Source organism: Macadamia integrifolia, chromosome 14, assembly GCF_013358625.1.
Source record: "Macadamia integrifolia cultivar HAES 741 chromosome 14, SCU_Mint_v3, whole genome shotgun sequence".
Lineage (NCBI taxonomy): Eukaryota > Viridiplantae > Streptophyta > Magnoliopsida > Proteales > Proteaceae > Macadamia > Macadamia integrifolia.
The window spans coordinates 22942227-22963051 of NC_056570.1; the positions used below are offsets into that span (position 1 = coordinate 22942227).

The window sequence follows — 20825 nt, forward strand, 5'->3', positions numbered from 1 at the left end:
TTTAGGCTAGTTTCCTTTTTATGTTCAGTTGTAACTTTCTAATTTTTTTAAGCTTGGTTAGCAAGTTAGACACAAATTAAAAGTCTATTTCAGTCATTAAATCTACAATCACCCTTCTTTTGTGTAAAACTTCATTTAAATTAGTATAATTACTTCCTATTTTCTTCAAAGGTTTAAAAACTTAGTCTACATAGGTAAAGCATTTGAAAGTTTAAGTTCCACCAATGAGAAGTATTGCGGTTTCGATCTAAGAATGAGGGAGGCAAAACAGTGACTAGATTTGACAAAAAAAAAAAACACTTTAAATTTATGATGAAGTCATGGTTTATCGTTGTAAAGGAAAGATAACTAATATTGAAACCAATAGATAACAAATTAATAAGAAGACAACTAATATTGAAATCACAAAGTGAACCCTATTATCCAATCATTAATTTAACTATCCAACTAGTGTTGTATAGTGAACAACGAAATCAGTAGAAGCATTAGTACAATTTATAAATCAATTTTTCTATTCATAACCTGATATTCAATGATGTGTAACAATTCCCCTTACAACAAAAAAATTTCTCACTGATATTGTAAAAAATGGATGGTCAATTCACCCATTTATAATCTCATAATCATTTATTTTTGTTATCGGTTTCATTCGGTTTGGTTTAGGTTTGATTATTGGTCGGTTCGGTTTGGACCGATTGTATCTGAGTCCAAAACCAATACAATAAAGATCGGTTTGGTTTGGTTCGTGTTTATCAGTCAATTTCGGTTGATTTTATCAGTTCGGGCTAGGTTTTGACACCCCTAGTAGAGGGATAGAGAGGACATTTCATGTGAAAAGGAGAGAGAATGAAAGAGTGCTAGTATATTGTGTACCTTCTTTGATGACTCAGAGAATCTTCTAACAGTTTTTTTTTTCTTTTGGGTAATAGGAACACATAATTTTTTGTTTGGTAACGATTGAAAAACATAATATATTAGCTTGCGAGAAGGGTGTTTAAAATTTAGTAGGGTCCATAATCACAGTTTTCCTTTTTATAGCATCATGTTGTAGTAGGAGAATGACTTCTTCTTGTTAGCCTTTTAACAAAAAGTTGGTTTAGACAAAAAAACTAGCAGTTTATAAAAGAAGGGGAATCGTTGTCCAAGGCTAGAGATTGGTATTGTTAGTAGTCATGAGGTTCCTAAGCTCCATTGTATCGCTCTATATTTCATCCACCTCCCATCCTTTTTTCTTGGCCTTTTTCATCCAGTAAAGTAAGCTCCTTGTTGCTTCGGTACCATTTCTTGTCAATATGTAGTATAGAGTAAGATTCAATTATCTTTTGTTATAAGAGTTGTTGCCCAGCCAAAGATATTTTTAGTGAAATTGGTTACCCCTATACAGATTAGCACTATTTTAGAGAAAACATGTAGTGTTAGTATCTGGGTAGGTTTGAGGTTGGGGAAGGTCACATGTTGCTCATAAAAAAAATATAGGGGTGCCATTAGAGACCCATAATTCTACCTGGATTAGAAGGGGTTAGGCTTTTGAGATCTGAAGATGACTTGATTCCTATGTTTTCAAATGTAGTAACACACAATAATAAACATACTGAAAAGTGATCCAATTTATTTTCGGTATGTCATTAGAATTAAACAAGTACATAATTACTAATGTGAAAGAAACAGTGTATAAAAATTCAGTTTGAGACCCAAAGGTCCAACATCCCAAACCCTTGTTGTAAGCTCGCACAGAAGGAACAAATGCCAAATGTTCTCATGTTAATTGTGGCACAAATTACAAAGGGGGTCTATTTCCACCCATTTTGATAGGATGTTCTTTGTAAGAATTCCATCATGAACAATTCTCCAAAGAAGAGCTTACATTTGGGATGGATTTTGAGTTTCCAAAAAGATCGCCACCATTGTCAGCGTGGAGACAAGCAAGTACACATGTTTGAGCATCCATTAGTGTTAGTAAAAAATCAGCTTTGAGAAATTTGGCAACTATCTTAGTAGATAGAGATCCCTCTTTTGAGAGGTGGCACCACTACTTGTTATTGCTAATTGAAATAGGGATTTGAATAATCTTATTAGTTAAGGAAAGAGGAAGTAAAGAGTTTAAGAGACTGGCATTCCATTTATTCTCCAATATAAAATCATTTACATTCTTGAGGTGTAGGGGAGAGTTATGGGCTACAAGTGAGATAGCATTACACAAAATAGAAGTGGATTGTAACCAAGGATCAATCCAGAAATGAGTGTCCTTTCCATGACTAATTTTCATGAAAATCATGTTTTGGAAAAAGGGGTAGACTACTTACAATGTTGTTCCAACAAAGAGATCCTCTTTTGCACAAAGATTTTGCTCAGCTTTTAGGATTTGTGCTCACAATGAGTGTTTATTATTGAGGAGATGATATCCAAGCTTAAGTAGCGATGCTTTGTTATGCATCTCTGAATCACGAATCCTAAGACCACCAAGGGATTTTGGAGAGCAAACTTTGTGCCACACAATGAGATAGAGCTCTTTGGATTTGTTCATGCCACCATTCCAAAAGTGCAAGTAATTGGAGTCTAATTTCCTATAAATCACTTTAGGAAAAGCAAAGCAAGACATTAGATAAGAAGGTATAGAGGAGATAGCAAATTAGACTAAGATCAATCTCGCTGCAACAGAGAGTATATTAGCTTTCCAGGTTCCAAGCTTCTTTTCTACTCTAGAAACAACAGAGTTGAAAGAGTGGGTTTTAGCTCGATGTTGCAACAGTCCCATTCCAAAATAGAAGAGTCAGAGCTCATTTTGTTGATTCCAAAGGAATTACACAAGGCAATCTTTACCTCCTTGCTCACATTTGAGCTAAAAGCAAGGCCACTTTTATCAAGTTTAATGGTTAACCTTGAGAGATCAGAAGAAAAAAAAGAAGTCTAGAAGGCATCTAATAGTGGCAATATCCTCATTGGTAGCTCTACATAAGATGAATAATGTATCATCAACAAAAAAGAGGTGAGAAATCTTAGGGGCATATCCAGAGATTTTGATTCATTTGAATAGGTTGAGCTCTCTATAAGTGGTTAGAAGATGGGATAGTCCCTCCATGGCCACAATGAAGAAGGAAAGGGCTCAAAGGGCAGCTTTGTCTAATACCTCTAGAGGGTTTAAAAAATTCAAAAACTAAGCCATGCACTGTAATAGATAAAGAAGAAGAACTGATCAAATGGCACATAAGGTCACCCCATTTATTGCCAAACCCTAGAAAATCAGAAAAGGCTCACAAATATCACCATTCCAATTTGTCATAAGCTTTGGCCATGTCTAATTAGATTGTCATAAACATTGTTTTACCTTTTTTCTCTTAAAGAGAGTGAAAATTTTCCCGTGCAATGATAATTTTATCCACAATTTGTCTTCCAGGGACAAAGGCAGCATGGAAGGGGAAAATGAATTTTTAGAGATGCTTTTTAAGTTTGTCAACCAAAATTTTTGTAATTATATTGTAGGTAACATTGCATAAGCTAATATGTTGGAAATCTCCAACAGAGGTAGCATGGTCTTTTTTAGGTATCAAGTAGATCATTTTGTGGCTGACACCAGAAGGGAGATGAGTGTCTCTAAAGAAAGAGGAGACAAAATTACAGATACCTACACTAAAAAGATCCTAGAATTTCTGAAAGAAAATGGCTTGGAAAGCCATCAAGCCCCTGTGCTTTATAAGCACTGATGGAGAATACAAAGTTGTGGATTTCCTCAATCGATGGTGTGAGGACCACGGGATCTCGGGAGACCGTTGGCCTCTTCATCTGAATAAGAGTCGCCACCCAGATTAGGGTCCAGGGCCCATATAATTGAGATTGAAATTGAAATGACTCCATCCAAACTATCTAAGCATGGGTTAGGGTTCGTGTCAGGTTGCGGTCCGAGGAAGGGGTTAGGCACTTTGGTCCACCCGGTCAAAACCGAACTTCTACCATAGGTATACACACAAATTATTGACTGGACCATCTAAGTTTTGAACATGTATAAACATCATAATCACACGTATAAAAAGAAAACATAACTGAAAAGGTAAAAAGGTAGGTTCAAACCCACATACCCATATCTAGCTACTCTGCATGGTTAGTACACGAAAAATAAAGCAAGCTTGCCAAATAATGAGAAATAATGATGAAGCTAGCGCTAGCATTCATCTCACAGAGCATGGTGTAAATGGGATTGAACATGGGGTTGGGGGTCATTTGCATATGATCTGTTAATTAAGATGGGTCAGACTGAGTCCTGACCTGGTTCCTTCGTGGGTCGCCCCATGGGGTAATCATAGACCCACTAGGATTAGGAACCCTAGCTAGCCAATTCTCTATAAATAAGAGGGTTTTGGCCACAAACCAAATTAGGGTTTTGACCTAATCACAAGAGCTCTCTTTCTCCATATTCTCTTCTGTCTCTCCCAATTGAGAGTGTGTATCTCCAAGGATCTCCATTGCAATTCTTGGATTTAGAGGGTGAAATATTGTTTAGCAAGATCATTGTAACCTTTCGTTAGCCATTGTTCGTGCAGATCGATGCGTGGTGCAACCCGATCCATTCCGCTGCGAGAAAAGCTACATTGAGGTAATTCTTGATCCCCTATTTTCTTTCCATATATTACATTGGTATCAAAGCGATCATGTTAATGGTAATGCTGCGCTTCCTCGCGCATCATCGCATGTCACCGCACCTCGCTATGCTTGGGTGCGATTGTGCTTCACTAAAAACCTTAAATCCCTTGGCCAGCCTCCGTGGCTACCATGGACCATCGTGCATAAAGTAAATAAATTATGTGGTGATTTAATAGTATGTTTATTGGCTACAAATCGGTCGCCAGCATAAAGGCATGCGAGCAACCATAATAGAAGGTCGGTGTTGTTCGGCCATAGATATATATTTTTTTCTCTCAACATAAGTCGATGAAGATTCAGGTTTATCGTCTCTTTTCCAAAGAGAATGCTACTTCCAAAAAGAGTTTTAAAGTGGAAAGAAGGGTTTTTTTTTTTTTTTTTTTTTTAAACTTCTTAAAATAGTGTTCTGTTTAATAAAAAAAAACAGGGAGCAAAATGATGTCATTCTTTTTTTTCTTATGACAAAGCAGAAGTAACAAGTAAAACTCTTTTTTCTATTGCTTAAGACAAAATAGAAGTAACAAGTAAAACAAAATGCCTTATAAGATAGGCCGTACCATGTTAGTGGAGTCCGATCCAATCGGCTTGGATAGTATTGGTATTGAGATTGATTTTGATCGATACTGATTTAGATCGATCAAGGATTTGGAGTGCCATTTTGATTGCTATGGTAATATTATTATAAACCATGTTTTATGTTACTTGATTTGAGATATTTGGATTGATTTCCACAAAAAAAAAAAAAAAAAGATATTTGGATCGACAAGTATTGAAAAGTATTGGTTGTGATTCAAGATTATTTGTTGAACCCTACTCAAGGGTAACAAAGTAATATATTTGATGTAATTTAGGGTTTAGGTTTGTGTAGTCCTACCTAAAATTACTTTTTTGCCCATAATGACTTAGGTCAAATGGGAGGGTACTTTGTATGATTTACTTTATTGTTGTTGACTTTATGGTGCATGCTTATGTTAATTGGTTTAACATGTTCTGTTTATTGGCATTGACACGAACTTGCGACCTTCACGTTATTAGGCCAGATATATTATCGCTTTGAAATATGTTTTAGCATATATATATGTGTATGTATTGGCAAATCATCATACCCTCCCATAGCGGTTTTTTGACTTGAGACTCGCTCCACTTGTTGGGATGCGTGGTCGATCTCCACCCATTGACCCATAGTTGTTTATTCTTTTTTTCTAGGCCAGAGATCATGAATGGTATTTAATTTAAGTGGGCATGTTTATGTATGTACGTTAGAGGCCTTCATGCATGATGTAAAGTGCGATGCTCTCTACTCAGTAGATTGATGTAGTAGGTCATTTAAGGATGTAATTTTTTTATTTTGGACAATGTAATTAATTTTTTGAGAAGTCGTGTAAAGGGAAAGTGCCTCTTACTACATACCATACACTTACACTACCTCGACATGCCACTTTAAGTACCAATGGGGTTCCTATGTGGGACCCATGCACACCCGTTTGTATGGCACAGTTTTGTGGATTGGAGATACCTAATACTCCTCATATTTGTTCGAAATAGATTAAAATTATATGTCCCTGACCTACACATGTGAGATTTGATTATAAACTTAGTGAAATTTGTTGTCTCACCGTGTATAGTAAGGAACAATTAATTTTAATTAGGGTTTCTGGAAGAAATTCTTAATATGTACCTAATGTTTACCTTGCACATTCTTGTGTGTAGTGATATGGCCACTAATCATGTTGTTGCGGACCTCACCAAGGGTGAGAAATTGACTAGACCCAACTATGACATATGGCATTGAAAGATTCTATATTTGCTCAATGAGAAAAACTATCTTAAGTATTTGACCACTGTTATGGACAATCTTATTGAGAGCACTACTGCTCAGCACTGTCGTGATATGGAAGCCTATAATCAGTGGGTGAATAAAGATCATAGTACACACTTTATTATGTTAAGCGCTATGCATGATGAGTTGATTGGTAATTATGAGAAACACACCACAGCAAAGTCCATGTGGGACCAACTGAAAATTGAATTCGGAGGTACATTTACTACAAGGTTAAGGGGTATGACCTTGAAGTTTGAGATGTATAAGATAGACCCTAAGCACACTATGCCTGAACACCTTAAGGTGGTGAAGGACATGATTCGAAAGCTGAAAGATGCTAAGACCATCCTTACTGATGAGCAGTAGGTTCAAGCTGTCATTAGGACACTACTCGATTCTTGGAACCTCCATAAAGCTCGTTCTCACACATAATGATAAAATTAGAAATTTTACTGACGTTGCACAACATGTGGAACTTGAGGTGGAGCGCCAAGAAATGAACCGTGCAACTGCCCTAGTTTCCCAAGGAGGCAAGCGCAAAAGATAGGGCAACCCAAGAAATCAGGGTATGGCTCAGAACTAGGTGCCAAAAGAAGGTAAGTCCGCCAAGCACAAAAGAGGCAAGTGTGGCGGAAAGAAAGATTTATCTAAGGTCAAATGCTACAACTGCCAGAAGATGAAGCACTTCACTCGTGATTGCACTGAGCCGAAGAAGGTACCATTTCTATCCCACTCTCCTAGTATATTTGTTTGTACTCATGTTTTGGTTTTCTATACACAATCTGATTGGATTGTGGATAAAGGAGCAACAAAACATATGCGCGAGATTGAGGGGGTTTTATAAATTACCACAGAGTTTTGGCTGGATCCCAGAACCTATTCATGGGGAACAACACTGGTGAAGCAGTTCGAGGAGTTGATACTTATCAGCTTAAGATGCATATTGGGTGTACCTTGTTTCTTCACGATGTGCTTTACGCACCGATATCCAGCATAATGTATTTTCAGTTTTTGCATTATTACCTTTAGGATATTCATTCCATATTGAGGGTTGCACTTTAGAGTTTTATTTGAGTGGTACTATTGTTGGACATGGATCCTTAATTGATGGATTTTTTCAAATTAGATTTAATTGATTCTGCTTCATCAGTTTCTTATATAGTTAATAAATGTGATAATTTTAAATCTATCATATGACATGCTAGATTGGGACACATAGGGTGAGACAGGATGGCTAGGTTAGCTAAAGAAGGCCTTTAAGGCCCACTCACTAAAGTCAACCTCTCTATGTGCAAGCCCTGTTTAGCAAGTAAGGCTCATTGGAAGCCTTTTGGAAAGGCAGTCAGAGCTACCCAGCCTCTAGAACTTGTCCACTCAGATATTTGTGAACTTATGAATATAAAGGCACGTCATGGCGCCTCTTATTTTTTCACATTCATTGATGATTATTCTTGATACAGTTATATGTATTTGATCGCTCACCGTTACGAGGCATTAGATTGCTCCTAAAGCTTCGTAGTAGAGGTTGAGAATTAGTCAAGTAAGAGCTTAAAAACTCTGTGCACTGACCGAGGACATCTATCTAACCAGTTTAAAGAACTATGTGAGGAGAAGGGGATTCGCAAGTAGTTGACCATTTCTTATACTCCATAACAAAATGGAGTAGCGAAGAGGAGGAATAGAACACTCTTGGATATGGTTAGGTCGATGATGGCATAAACCAAACTCTCAATATCTTTCTGGGGAGACACTCTTTTGACTGTAGCCTACATCCTTAACCAAGTGCCTTCACAGTCAGTTTCTTAGACTCCCTATAAGTTATGGAAGGGCGCAAAGCAAAAGTTAGGGCATATGCGACCATGAGGATCAGTAGGTTATGCTCACAGCACCTCCCATAAGTTTGGGAAGCTTAGCCCTAGAGCTAGGAAACACATTTTTATAAGATATTCCGACAGCTTGAAGGATTAAGTTATGTATAGTGAACAACTTGACAGAGGAATGAACGAGATAGAATCATGTGATGTCAATTTTATTAAGACAGATTTTCCTATCATTGGTGATGCCATAAGGGATATTGACCTCTTTGAGATAGAGGATGAGGAAAGTATCTCACCTATTATTGGCGAGGGTGGGGAATTAATTCATCCTGTAATCACCAAAGAAAGTGAGACTCATCAGCCTAGTGGGAGTGTACCAACCAGTGGAAGTGTACCACTAGATGATCATTAGGATTCCCCCGTGTGTAAGAGCACTCTTGGATATATTCCCCATCGTCATTTTGAGATTGAAGGGGCAGCTCTCATTTGTGTTCCAAAGGAAAAGAATGAGGATGAACCCACTTCTTTACAAGAGGCGCTCTCCTCACTTGTTAAGGATAAGTGGCAAGCTGCTATGGAGGATGAACTGAGTTCTATGAGTAAGAACCAGATATAGGTGTCACTTGGCCTACCTCCTGGGAGTAAGACCATTGGAAACAAATGGGTTTTAAAGGTCAAATGTAAGGCAGATGGGTCAATTGACAAGTATAAGGCATGCCTTGTGGTGAAGGGCTATACCTAAAAGGAGGGTATAGGCTATGATGAGACTTTCTCCCTAGTGATGAGAATTGCCTCAATTCGCCTCATTCTAGCCATTGTCGCAAAAATGAATTTGAAACTCTTTCAGATAGATTTCATCATGCCATTATCTCGACCGATTTTGAAATGATTGAAAAGGACCACTATGTGTATGTGAAACAATCCAAGGGAAGTTTCCTTATTCTATCCTTGTTGATGACATTCTATTGGCTGGGAATGATATGGAGATGATTATCGCCACTAAAGAGTGGTTGTCTTCTTCTTTTGAGATGAAGGACATGGGTGAAGCTAACTTTGTTTTAGGCATTAAGATCATTAGGAATCGCTCTAGAAATTTTCTTAATTTGTCACAAGAGACTTACATAAAGAAGATCCTTGAACAATTCTACATGGACAAGTCTAAACCCATTGACACTCCCATGGACAAGGCCTGTGTTTTGATCCTTGACCATTGCCCTAAGATTGATGAGGAGAAGAATCTAATGTCCAAAGTACCATATGTAGCAGCGATAGGCAGTCTGATGCACACGATGATGTGCACGTGTTAAGATATTTACTTTGCAGTTGGTATGCTCAGTAGTTACCAGAGTAATTCAGGACCACGCCATTGGCAGGCAGTGAAAAGAACCTTTCGATACCTTTGCGGGACCACGGATCTCACCCTCACCTACAATGGTTCGAATTTGAGATTGAGAGGCTACAGTGATGCTAACTGGGCTAGTGACAGAGATGAGAGTAAATCTACTTCGGGATATGCATTTATCCTAAGAGGTGGGGTTGTATCTTGGAGAAGCAAGAAGCAGACCTGCATCGCCCAATCCACGATAGAGTCCAACTACATCGCGTGCTCGACAGCCGTTCAGGAGGCCATTTGGCTGAGGAGGTTCCTATAGTGCCTTAGCGTTACCGCTCATTTAGGAGATATAATGCTTATACACTACGATAGTACGACAGCTTTGGTATTCGCTAAGGACCTAAGGTTCCATGGAAAGTCCAAACACATAGATATCATATATCACTACATTCAAGAAATTGCAAAGGGAAGTTGTCTTGAAGCATATCTCTATGAGTAGCATGGTGGCTAATCCATTGACTAAGCCTATTGCTCGGGACATTTTCCTTACTCATATTAGGAATCTGAGACTTAGACGTGGATGATTTGTATTTTGAGTTTTGACATTTTCTTTAGACATTATTGTTATCACTATTTAATTTATATATGAGACATAATTCTTTATAGTGATTTACATGTGTGCACATTTTATTTTGTAATTGTAAATATGTCACCAGGCTTAAATCAATCCAATTACACGGGTGATTCACTTTGGCACCTAGAAACAGTGAGCAAGATGAGCCAAATTAACCTTGGCGCTTAAAGATAACGAGCGAGATGAATAGACAGTTTTTCAACTATGTGGCACCTTAGTTAGAGCTAAGATGAGACATTTCTATGGTCAAACACAGAGATCCCACGTCTCAGTGTAGCCTGCTAATAGCTGAGTGTGAGAATTAAGGCAGGCGCCATGCTGGCAACTAGGTTGATTGACTCAGATTAGGCGCTTGAAAATGTGACTGAACCCAGACTCGTATTGTCATGCCCCGTTCACATCAAACCAAACCAGTGATTGGGTTCCCTCTGGGTAACCCAAAACCACCAGGATCATTTGATACAGTAACCACAACACAGCAAGCCACAAGTAATCATAAAATATAATATTCTAGTTCAACGAAAATCTTGTCATAAATGATTACCTATAATTTTCTATATACTCTTGATACCCAAATCGTTATACATAAAGTATTTACACGTGGGCCCGTAGGCATGATATTTACACAAGAAATAGCAATTTAACTATCGAAAGCACAAAAGGGAAATATACCAAAAGAATAAAAAAGAGTACAGTAAATAGATCTGTCACTATTGCCCTGCAACACAACCCTAACATGGGCAGCCATCACCGTGTTTGAATTCTTCGAGGACCCACCAATCTCCCACAAGGGTTTCGTCAGTGGGACCTGACACGGGTTCCTCTACAGAGTATCCTATAAAATCATCTAAAAGTGTGTGTACATGAGGGGTGAGCTCACTAGCTCAGTAAATGGAAAGAAAGATGCACACAAGCAAATGCATTTCAAATGATACTATATGTATGAGATTCATTTTAATCTTATTCCATCTAAACAATCATTACTAGGTAAGAGGTAACATGCTACTCACAACCACAGTGCCCGTATGCCCTAGGTTCGAGACGCGTTCTCCATCCCGTGATAAGCCTATAGGGTTTTCAGAGAAGGCCCACTGTGAAAACTCGAAAATCCACTGTGACCATTCAGAAAAGTAAATCGTGGCCGAACCACAGTAGAAATGTAAATCATGGCCGAATCACAACAGAAATGTAAATCGTGGTCGAACCACAGCAGAAATGTAAATCGTGGCCAAACCACAATAGAAATTAAAAGTAATACGATTGACCCTCTGAATATATCACCAAGGTTTCCAACTGTCCTAATGATCAGCCAGGCATACTTCTAACAACCACGGTAGTCCATGATTGACGCGTCCTTCTAGTGATAACCCAACACGTAAACCCCTGTTGGGAAGGGTCGTAGCACGAGGGAATATGATATCTTAACCACAAGCTCCTACATGAGATAGTATAACTGCATAGTACTTCCGTGTCCCATTCCATGGTGTACCAATGCAATTGTTTCCAAGCCAACTACGGCATCTAATCTAGAAATATCACACATGTTCGGCAAATCATCACCATACCACAACATATGATAAACTATTCTCATGATTTCAAGCAAGAAACAAGCATATAGAATTTAAGATACAACATGTTCAATTCTAAATGCATCATTCATACATCATGCATATGCATGAGAATGGCAATCAGAATGTTAATATAGTCTATGAATGCATAGGATGCCAAAAACACATCCAAAATAAGTTCAAAGTCCTCTCCTCATTCACCTATTCTTATAGAAGAATCAGCACTCCCAATATGGGTATGATCTGGAGTGAGAAGATGAGTTTCTCGAAACCTAGCACAGATAAGGAGTTTAGAAATACATCCAATTCGGGACTATAATTGACGCAGGATATGGTCACAACGCGTATAATAGCGTGAAGAAGGTTGTCGGTGAGTTTGAGTTCTATCGGAGCTCATTTGGGCTACAAGTGGGTCATACAGGTGGGTAGGAGAACCCACCTGTGCAGACTGTCCAGACCGATGGGTCATACTGGTAGGTGTGGAACCCGCCGTTCCTACCCACCGATAGACACAGAGGAGACAAGAGGGTCACACTGGTAGGTGTCGCACCCATCGGTTGCTATTTTTCTTCCTTTCTTCATTCTACCTCTTGGAAACCCAATAGGGTGGTTCCCACTCCATTTCCCACACATTCTAAGACTCATCTACTTGATTGTTCCATGGATCTAAGCTATTAACAAGATTTGGGGAAAGTAATCATACCTTAACTTGAAAAATCCCAAATCTTGGGATCCTCTTCCCAAACTCAAATGCCACTTCAATAACTCCCAAATCTTTATTTCCCTTCTTAAATCCTTCAAGGAAATCATACAAGGGTTCCATTATCTTCTAACTTCAACCACACACAAAAAGGGTTTCATCATATCTCAAGGGTTTATGGTGTTTGTTACCTCAATATGTAAATCTCAAGACACCGGATGCTATTCTGGCTACGAAAAGGTAAGATGCGGCTCTGGAATCCAAGGGGGAAGCCTCTTCCCCCCTTCCTTCTCTCCTTCTTCCTCTTTTCTCCCTCTTCTTTACTCCCCCTCACCAAACTTCGCTGAAATCATAAATGAAGAGAGAGAAGGGGTTTAAGTGCTATTTGTACTTTGGTTCATAAATATCTTGTAAGGCCTATTTGGTTTTGCCCATTTATGGACCAAAACACATTAATTTGCATTTACAGGTGAAGTAGCTGACATCATTGGCATACAACTATCATGCATGAGCAATCCAATCGATAGAATATGGCTTCAATTCTTTAATTCGGTTTCTATTTTCCACAATAAAACAGGTTCTATTGGAAGAATATGTGGCTCCTTTATAACTAGCAAAACCAAGAGAGAGAGAGAGAGAGAGAGAGAGAGAGTGGAAGTTCAATTTATGGTTTTGCGACTTATGATCATGTGCTCTTCCCTAATGCTGCAATGAGATAAAAAAAATGGGAGACATTATTATTGTGTGCTGCTATCATATTGATTTAGCGTTTAATTGAATGAGGAGCATTCGAGGTGTCGTTTAAGCTTCAAGTAAGCAATCATCAATGGGATTACACTGAATAAGCTAATCCGTATATGAAATCCCTATTTTTGTATTCTAGAGTTTGTTATTATTGAGAAACTCTAGATTAATGATGTATTGGGTTAGGATTTTATTTTATTAATTTAAAATTGTGAACCTAGCAAGTTAGGGCTTGTGTAGGGTGTGAGGTTGTTACCCTTGTCTGAGTTGCATCTCAGATTGAAGCAAAGATAGGATGCTTTCTTAAGTGAATGGTTGGGCCATCGTGCCTTTACAAAAGCAATAAATCGGTTGCGAAGAGTCTTCAACTTCTGGTCCAGGATTTCAGCAGGCCGCTCCTCATAGGTCATATCAACCTCTAAGTACTCTAGTTCCATAGTTAGCACATGTGATGGGTCATACACACACCGCTTCAACATTTAAACATGGAATACATTGTGTACGTTGCTGGAAGATGGCGGAAGGGCCAGCATATATGCTACTGAGCAAACCCGTTTCAAGGTCTCAAACGGGCCAATATACCTTGGACTCAACTTGCCCTTCTTGTGGAACCTGTGTAAGCCCTTGATAGGAGAGATTTTCATAAATATCTTCTCCCCTTCTTAGAATTCAATATCTATCTTGCGATTGTCCGCATAATTCTTTTGATGGGATTGGGCCGCCTTGATTTTCTCGCTGATGACATTAACCTTATCATAAGTCATCTGTATCATTTCTAGCCCAAGCATTCGTCGTTCTCCTACATCATCCCAATATAAGGGAGTTCTGCACCTTCTATCATATAATGCCACATATGGAGCCATTCTGTTCGTGGCTTGATAACTATTATCATAAGCAAACTCTATAAGAGGTATGTTTTCTTCCTAACTGCCACTCATTTCCATTGCACAAGCTTTGAGCATATCTTCTAGTATTTGAATGGTTTGTTCAGATTTTCCATCAGTCTATGGATGGAAAGTACTACTTAAGTTCACCATTGTCCCTATGGAATGCTGGAGGCTTTTCCAGAATTTAGATGTGAACCTTGGGTCTCAATCCGACACAATACTTATCGGTACTTTATGTAAGCGAACTATATTCTCCATGTAAAGTTGTGCTAGCTTATCCATAGAGTAGGTAGTTTTGATTGGAATGAAATGGGCAGTTTTAGTAAGTCTATCAACTATCACCCAAATTACATCCATTCCCTTGGGTGAACGGAGTAGCCCAGTGATAAAATCCATAGTAATCATGTCCTATTTCCACTCTGGTACTAGGAGTGGCTGAAGAGTACCATATGGTCAATGCCGTTCTGCCTTGACCTTCTGACACGTAAAGCACTGTGCAACATATAGGGCTACTATCTTCATCTTTGGCCACCAATAACTTTGCTTAAGATCTTTGTACATCTTGGTGCTTTCTGGATGAAGCGTGTATTCAGAACTATGTGCTTCCTTAATTATCTTGTATTGAATCCCCATGTCATTGGGTACACACAATCTTCCCGAAAACAATAGTGCTTCATCATTAGCTATTGTGAAATCAGGATCGTCCATCCTTTGCTCTTGGATTTTAACTATGACTTTTTTGAAACTCAGGATCCATGGGTTATTTCATGATTATTTCATACCTGATGGATGATTGTACATGTAGGGCTGCCAGAGCTATGCTTAACTATTTGATATTTTCTGGTTGCTGATCAAACTCTAAGGTCGATCCTTCATTCAAAATGATTTCATCCATTAACATGGCATCTTGATTCAGTTGTGGGTTGGTGACCAAATAAGCAAGTGATGCAGTATGAGATTTCCTGCTCAATGCATCAGCCACCCCATTGGCCTTACCTGGATGGTACTGTATGTCACAGTCATAATCTTTCATGAGTTCTAGCCATCTCCTCTGTCTCATGTTCAGATCCCTCTGGGTGAAGAAGTACTTAAGACTTTTGTGATCACTGAATATTTCGCACCTTTCCCCATACAAATAATGGCACAAGATCTTCAAGGCAAATAACTGCTGCTAGCTCTAGATCATGAGTGGGATAGTTCTTGTCATACTCCTTCAATTGTCTAAATGCATATGCCAATACCTTGCCATGTTGCATAAGAACGCAACCTAGCCCAATTCTGGAGGCATCCGTGTAGACTGTCATTCCACCAGTACCTTCTGGTATCATCAATATTGGGACTGATACCAATTGTTTCTTTAGCTTCTGAAAATTACTTTCACACTCCTTTGACCATTCAAACTTCACACCTTTTCTGGTCAAATTTGTCATTGGGGAGGCGATTCGGGAAAAATTCTCAATGAACTGCCTATAGTAGCCTGCTAATCCCAAGAAACTTCTGATTTCTGTGGCATTCTTGGGAGCTTCCCACTCTACTACTGCTTATACTTTCCCCAGGTCAACTTTGATCCCATTCTCAGACACTATGTGCCCTAGGAATCCAACTTGTTTCAAACCAAATTCACACATTGAATTTTGCATATAACAGTTGCTCTCTTAATCTTTGAAGTACAATTCACAAGTGTTACGCATGCTCTTCTTCCATTTTCGAGTATATCAAGATGTCATCGGTGAAAATGATGACCCATTTATCAAGAAAATCATAAAATACTCGATTCAATAGATCCATAAAGGCTATTGGTGCAATGACCATATCGGGTCTAAAAGCCATCTTGGGTATATCACTGCTCTTTATCTTGAGTTGGTAGTAATTGGATCTAAGATCAATCTTTGAGAATATCTTAGCACCTTACAACTGGTCAAAAAGATCATCTATTAGTGGCAACAGATACCAGTTCCTGATGGTCAATTTCTGGTAATCTATGCATATATGCAAACTCCCATCCTTCTTTTTGACAAATAAAACTGAGGCACCCCAAGGGGAAACACTTGAGCATATAAACCATTTCTCTAACAAATCCTGCAATTGAGTTTGTAACTCCTTTAACTCGGGTGGTGCCATTTTGTATGGAGCTTTAGAAACTGGTGCAGCTTCGGGAACCAGATCAATGGCAAACTCTAACTCCTTGTCAGGCGGAAGCTGGGTTTAATCATCTGGGAAAACATCAGGGAACTCCCTAACTACATTCAATTCCCCTAGTGGTGTGACCTTTGCTTCTACATCTTGTACTAAAGCCAGGTAGCCCTAAAATCCATCTTCCAATAATTTTACAGCCTGTAATGCAAAGATGAGAACTTCTTTGGGTCCTTTTATCATATCTGCTTGATACACAAGCTTTTCACCATTATGACTCACCACCTTAATTTGCTTCTCGGCGCACATGACATTTACGAGGTGAGTAGATAACCAATCCATGCCCAATATAACATCAAAATTCTGCATGTTAAATTTGATAAGCAGGGCATCCAGTTTCTTCTCGCCTATTTCAGTGGAACAGGGCCCGTAAACTTCATTTAATTGTGCCACCTTGCCCGCGGTTGTACTAACAATCAATTTACATTCTAGAGCCCTGGGTTTTATGTCAATCTTTCTAGTAAATATTTTAGATATAAAAGAATGTGATGCACCAGAATCAAATAATACATAAGCCGGTATACTCGAGATAGATAGGGAACCTGTGTCACACCACGATCGCAAAAGCCGAGCCGATGACCGAGTTAACACCGGTTAACTCACAAACCTGCCAGAATCATTAATGTAGTAACTGCAATACAACATACATCTACTACACTAAGATAAGACCTGTATTTTCAGCGGAAGACCTGTTCATAATAATACTTGTAATTGTTTCCCAAATACTTGATACCCAAATTGAGTCATAAAAATTATATACATTTGAGCCCGAAGGCATGATATATACACAAAAATATAATAATTTAAGCATCGAGTAATCAAAAGGGAGTACATCTAAAGAATAAAAAAGAATCACACAGGAGTCACAACTGCCATGCAGCACAATCCTCCCACGCGCAATCGGCACCATGCTCAAAGTCATCAGGGACCTACCAGTCCTCAGAGGGAAACTCCACAGTGGGGCCTGGCTCCTGATCTCCAGGCGGGTAACTTGCAAAAAGACCTAAAAAGAGTTGTGCACGTGGGATGAGCTCACTAGCCCAGTAAGTGGAAAGGAAGACCACACAAGGAAAACCGCACAAACAGTCACAACACGAATGTGCCTATATGTAATTCGTTTTAATCCTATTAGCCTAACAACATTACTAGCTCATAGGTTATGTGTTACTCACAATCACAGTGCACGTATGCCCCAGGTATGAGCCACTAACCCCATCCCGTGATATGCCCAAAGGGTTGTCGGAGAAGGTCCACCATTGGTACCAAAATTTAAAATGCAAGCCAACTCCTGGCAAATTTAAATTACAGAAAGTAAATGGGTGACTCCACTCGAAATAAAAGCAGTACGATCAGCCCTCTAAATATACCACCGGGGTTACCGACTATCCTGGTGATTAGCCTCGGATACTTCTAACCACTGTAGGATTCGACAATCACAACCCGATGCTTCCCCCCAATGATACCCCAACAGGTAAACCCCTATTGGGAAGGGTCGTAGCACAAGAGTAAATCACATCCTAGCCATATGCCTCTACATGAGCTAGTACAATTACACAATGGCGTCGCGTCTTATACCACGAGCCACCATGCACTCATTTCCAAGCTAACTAAGGCATCTAATCTAACATATACATCATGTCCAAATGAAATTCTTCCATCACATACACCAAGACATAAAGGATATTCATCATAAAGCAAAGCATAGCATATTATGTAAATGCACATACAGTACGTGATATGGCATATGTGATGTCTAGTCTACACACAAGTGATATGATGACATGGCTAGACTAACACATCTTAAATGATGTATAACATTTTGAAATTAAATCAGAGTTCACTCCCCACTTATTTGTTTATGTACACGGTGCTTATACCCAGTACGAAAAAGATCTGATGTGCGGGTACGCATATATTGAGTGTAACCTATCATAAACATAATGGTTTATCATTTCACTATTTTGGGGTCAAAATCATCATGTTTGAACATTAAAATCGGGTTTAGGATCATACATGGGGGTTACCCATCAAATTTGGACCAATTCTGGGAATTTTAGAAAGACAGGTGGGCTAGAGCCATATCTCACTGGTTACACCAAAGCCCATAAATTGAGTTCTAGGAACTCAAGTGGGCCAGAACCAGAAGACAAGTGGGCTATGTAGCCTACTAGTTTCAGCCCACCAGTTACACCAGAGCCTAGAAACTGAGTTCTAGAAACTCAGGTGGGCTAAAACCAGAAGACAGGTGGAGTAAAAATAACCCCCAGTTTTTAAACGAAATTTTTTCTAACCTCATTCCCAACTTTCTTCCAGCTTAGGGAACTTGTTTGGGGGTGATCCGGCGACTTAAATCCCTTATCTAAGGTCCAATCATATACCCTCAACCTAGATCTAAGATCAAATAAAAAAAAAAGATTCTTACCTCTTTCTCAAGAACACCAATAAAACCCCAAATTCCACTTCTTTTGCTCAAGAACCTCCAAATACTGTAGATCTTCATCAACACTCGTTTCAAATCCTTCAAAATCATTATACACACCTTCCATTAGACCTTAGATCTGATTGTCCAAGTAGGATTAGCAAGATCCAAGTGGGTTCTTTTCCAAAAATCAATAAGAGTGTTTAAGAAAGGGGTTTTCCTAAGAATCTTTGGAATGTGTACAATACCTACCTCAAATCGAAGATCTCGATGAGCTGATCATTAATCAATACCACGACTCATCTTTGATGAAGCTCTACAGTCGATTTTCCCTTCTTCTTTCTTCTTCTTCTTCCTCTTCCTCTTTTCCTTTCTTCTTCTTTTTCACTCTTCTTTACTCTCCCACCGACCAACTAACATTAATGAGGGAAAAGACAATTAATGTCTCCTCTTTTATACCTGGGCCCCCCAAAATATCTTCTAATTCTCAGGTGGGCTAAATCTCAGGTGGGCTATCTCAAGTGGGTATATCTCAGATGGGTATATCTCAGGTGGGTTTATCTTAGGTGAGTATATCTCAGGTGGGCTATATCTCAGGTTGCTATATCTCAGGTGGGTTAAATCTCAAGTGGGCCATCACAGATGGGTATATCTCAGGTGGGCTATATCTTAGGTGGGTATATCTTAGGTGAACTTCAATGGGAATAAACTTCCACATAATATTAGATTACGTTGGCACCCACAACTACTTGTACGTACCTTTACTTTTTGAACATGGCCTCATGGTGTGTGCAAGTGCAAGGTTTGGGTGCACATATTACACTTGGTACCCGCTTGGTCATATAAGGCCAACTCGAGTTCAGGTTACCCTTGCTACCATATTCCATATGGTACCTGTGTCGGTCCTCTCCGATTCTGCCCCTATATGATCAAACCAAGTCAATACGGGTAATTAGACCGGGTTTAGAATGTAGGGTATCACATTACCCCCGCTTTTTGAAAATTTCATCCTCAAAGTTATAATACCTGGTTGTTTGAAAAGATGAGGATACAAGGTGTGAATATCATCCTCTTCCTCCCAAGATTCCTCTTCGATCAGGTGGTTGGCCCACCGAATCTTGACAAATGCGATAGAACTATTACGGAGAGTTTTCACCTTCCAATCTAAGATCTCAGATGGATGTTCTTCATATGTCATATCAGCTTCTAAGTATTCCAGTTCCATAGGTAGTACGTGGGATGGATCATGAACGTACTGCTTCAACATGGATATATGGAAGACATTATGAATACTACTGAGTGAAGGTGGTAATTCCAACATATATGTTATTGCTCCAACTCGATTCAAAATCTCAAATGGCCCAATATATCTCGGATTTAACTTGCCTTTCTTGTGAAATCTGCACAGGCCTTTGGTAGGAGATATTTTGAGAAACAGTTTCTCTCCCTCTTAGAATTTTATTTCTTTCCTACGGCTATCTGCATAGTTCTTTTGACATGATTGGACTGCTTTAATTCTTTCTCTAATGACATCAACTTTATCACATGTCATCTGAATCATTTCTGGTCCAAGCATTCGACGTTCACCTACTTCGTCCTAGTATAGAGGAGTTCTACACTTTCTACCATACAATACTTCATATAGAGCCATCCCAATTGTAGTTTGGTAGCTGTTGTTGTAAGTAAACTCTATAAGAGGTATATATTCCTCCCAATTGCCACTCATTTCCATGGCACAGACTAAGAGCATGTCTTCTAATATCTGTATTATCCTCTTAGATTGTCCGTCTGTCTGTGGATGGAAGGCCATACTCAGATTCAATTGTGATCCCAAGGCTTGCTGGAAGGTTTTCCAGAATCTGGAGGTAAACCTCAGGTCTCTGTCTGATACAATGCTCACTATTACACCATGTAAGCGTATAACATTATCCATGTAAAGTTGTGCCAACTTATCCATGGTGTAATTGGTCCTGATTGGAATAAAGTGAGCTGTCTAAGTAAGCCTGTCAACCACTACCCAAATTGCATCCATTCCCTTGGGTGTAAGTGGTAGTCCAATGACGAAGTCCATTG

The 20825-nt window shown here is 39.1% G+C and overlaps 1 long non-coding RNA gene across 1 annotated transcript; it reads right to left on the minus strand.

The window, feature by feature from the left end:
* Positions 1 to 334: 334 nt before the first annotated feature.
* Positions 335 to 19154, minus strand: LOC122062112. The gene is made up of 3 exons (XR_006134802.1): positions 19005 to 19154; positions 18756 to 18851; positions 335 to 2574 (listed from the first exon to the last, which is right to left on the minus strand). It is a non-coding gene; the product is annotated as an uncharacterized LOC122062112 (long non-coding RNA).
* Positions 19155 to 20825: the final 1671 nt, after the last annotated feature.